Source organism: Balaenoptera physalus (assembly GCF_965194825.1).
Source record: "Balaenoptera physalus genome assembly, chromosome: 10".
In the NCBI taxonomy this organism is placed as follows: domain Eukaryota; kingdom Metazoa; phylum Chordata; class Mammalia; order Artiodactyla; family Balaenopteridae; genus Balaenoptera; species Balaenoptera physalus.
This window is the reverse complement of record NC_138889.1, coordinates 103925670-103928685: the sequence shown is the minus strand read 5'-3', so window position 1 is coordinate 103928685 and position 3016 is coordinate 103925670.

Below are 3016 nucleotides of genomic sequence, written 5' to 3'. Positions count from 1 at the left end.
TGACCTTCAGCTGGTCCCTGGATAAGTGAACAGTGTATGGCCAACGATGGAGGACCATTAGCCATAGAAACAGATGAACTACGGGATGAATCTCATGGGCGTTAGGCTGAGTGAAAGAGGCCAGACGCAAAGGCTACATGTGTAGGATTCTATTTATATGCCATTCTGGAAAAGGCAAAATAATGGGAACAGAAAACAGGTCAGTGGTTTCTAGGGGCTAGGGTCAGAGTAGGAGACTGACTGCAAGGGGGGGTTGGGGGAACTTTGTGGGGGGATAAAAATAGTCTATCTCTAGATTGAACACCTGAAGAGGTAAATTTCACTCGGTGGCAATAGCCCAGACACATCTGACTTTACAGCAGGTGAAGTGCTCAGCCACTGATGGCCACACAGTAGGAGTGAAGGCAGAATTGTGTACTAGGCTCTGCCCAAGGCTGTGGAGGCCTTGGAGGGGACACATTGGGTTCATTTCAAGTAAAATGATGTAATCGACTAAAGAAAACGAAAAAGAAAAGAACAACCAGTCATCATCCCTGCTTCCCTTTTGGTCCTTTGAACCATGAGTAAAATCTGTCCACGCTCCGTGTCTGATGGCAGGGGTGACAAGGTTGGCAGGCTGAGGCGAAGCTCCAAGGAGCTGGGTGGGGACTGTGAACGTTTCTCAGACCCCTGGGTGCTGGGCCATCCAGATGGGCTCTTTCCTTCTATCCTGGGGGTAAGGGTGGGGGGACCAGAGTGCATCTAGGAGGGATGCTCCCCTGGGCATCCTGGAGCTGGCTTGCCGTGCTTGGGGCCCAAGATTAGGCATCAGTTTGCGGGGAACTGCTTGTCTGTGGGACCCACATGGGAATTTTGGATAGAGGAGAAATACGTTTGGGAAGCAGACTCCCAAGCAGACTCCTCAGGCGGTAACCTGCAGGACACACGCACACATTCATTCAACACGTGTTTATTTTGTACCTGCTCTGTTCTGGGTACGCATGTTCTAGTTGCTGGGGGTGCATCCACGAGGAAGATGGAACTAGGCCATGCCTTCGAGGAGTTTGTGGTCAGGTCAGGAGAGGACAGAGGGGGAGGCCCCTTTCCTTTCCACCTGGAGAGGCCTTTGGACCACACTAATGGGAAGCCCTAATGGGACTGGTGAAGATACTGAAGTTTGGGGAAAACTTCATAAGCGGGAGGCTGACACGCTTGATGTCACCAATTCCCAATATACGGCAGACTCTATGATGGCTCCCAATTATCCTCGCCTCCTGGTATTCATGCCTCTTGTAATCCCCTCCCCTTGAACATATGCAAGACCTGTGACTTGCTTCTCATCAATAAGATATGGCAAAGCAGATGGGGTGTCACTTTTGTGATTACATTATGTGAGATTGTTACTTGGGTCTTGCCAGCAGACTCTTTGTGTAGACTTTCTCCCTTGCTGGCTCTGAATAAGCAAGCTGCCCCATGAGGAGACCCACATGGCAAGGAACGGAGGGTGACCTCCAGCCTCCAGCCAGCAAGGAACTGACGGCCCCAGTCTGACAACCCCCAAGAAACTGAATCCTGCCAATGACCCTGTGAGCCTGGAAGATGACCTTCTCCATTTGAGCTTCAGATGAGACCACATCCCTGGCCAACACCTTGACTGCAGCCTTAACAGAGGCCCTGAAACAGAGGACCCAGCCAAACAAGGCCTGGATTCCTGACTCACAAAGACGCTGAGATAATAAATATGAGTTGGATTCCTGACCCACAAAAACGCTGAGATAATAAATGTGAGGTGTTTTAAGTTGCTAAGTTTGTGTTAATTTGTCACCAGCAATGGAAAGCTAATACAGGGCTAGAAACCTCCTAGAAAACTCCACAAAGATCCACCTGGCTGCCTCACGCTTTTCTCCATTTGGGGGCCATTTCAGTGTTCTGCAAGGTGGTTTTCTGCTCAGGCAATACAAGTGACCTGAGAAGGAGGGAGTTAACATCATTGGTCTGCTTATCTGCAAACCCCCATCCATACAACCAGGACTGCATTTCTGTGGCTCTTCATGCTTTTCTGAGTGCTTTGAGATACATGATCTTTTGAAAACGTATTATTCCTGCATTATCCCCATTGACACAGTTCGGAAGAGTTAAGTGATCAGTGCAGGTTCACATAACTAAGTAGTGACACAGGCAGGACTAGAACCCGGCTCTTAGAAGGCTCTGGTGTTGGGAGGCTCTTGTCCTGGGCCGGGCTCTGTAGCCACACACATCCGCCTGGTTTCTGTCTACTGGTTAGAGTGTACAATGGACATTCCGTGATGGCTGCCACCCGTCACACCCCAGGGGCACTCAGAGAAGCCATCCTATCCAGTCCCCAGAGGAACTCTTGGGAGGGAAGGTGGAATCCTGACTCTAGGACTGAGCATTCTTCATGAAGTCTGATGTCAGCCAGGGCTGATCCGTGACTGCCAGCAGGGAAACCACATAATCTCATTGTGCCAGACTGGCTTGGCAGAAAGATTAGATAGCAACATTTACTTTGCCATTAGCCTTACCTGGCACTTGGCTTTGAGGGGCCTTGGGAACTGCACTGCTAATGCATAGTACCCCCTGCCAAGGGCACAGGTGTTCAGAAATGTTCCGTGAACATATCAAATCAAGCAATGGAAGGAAATCTAAAGAAGTGAATCATGGCAAGGCTGGGATGGAACATTAAGCACGATAAGTGTTACTGAGCTGGTCTGAGAGGCCTTGGGATGGCTGGTCCCCTGGGAGCTTTCAATCAGGGTCTCACCCCAGGCACGTGGTCATCCAACAATACAGAGAACATTTTTCCACTCCCCAGTCCCAGATCTGTGGAGTTTCTCCAGGTTTTAAAAATTAAAATTTTAAGAACATTTTTGGGCCCAGTTATTGCAAATAATGTATGTTCATTGCAGATATTTATAGGTTAATAAAAATTTTTAAATGACTCAACTCCACTACCCAAAACTATCCACCATTAATGTTGTAAATGAATATATTTACTTACTTACATAAATGAGGCCAT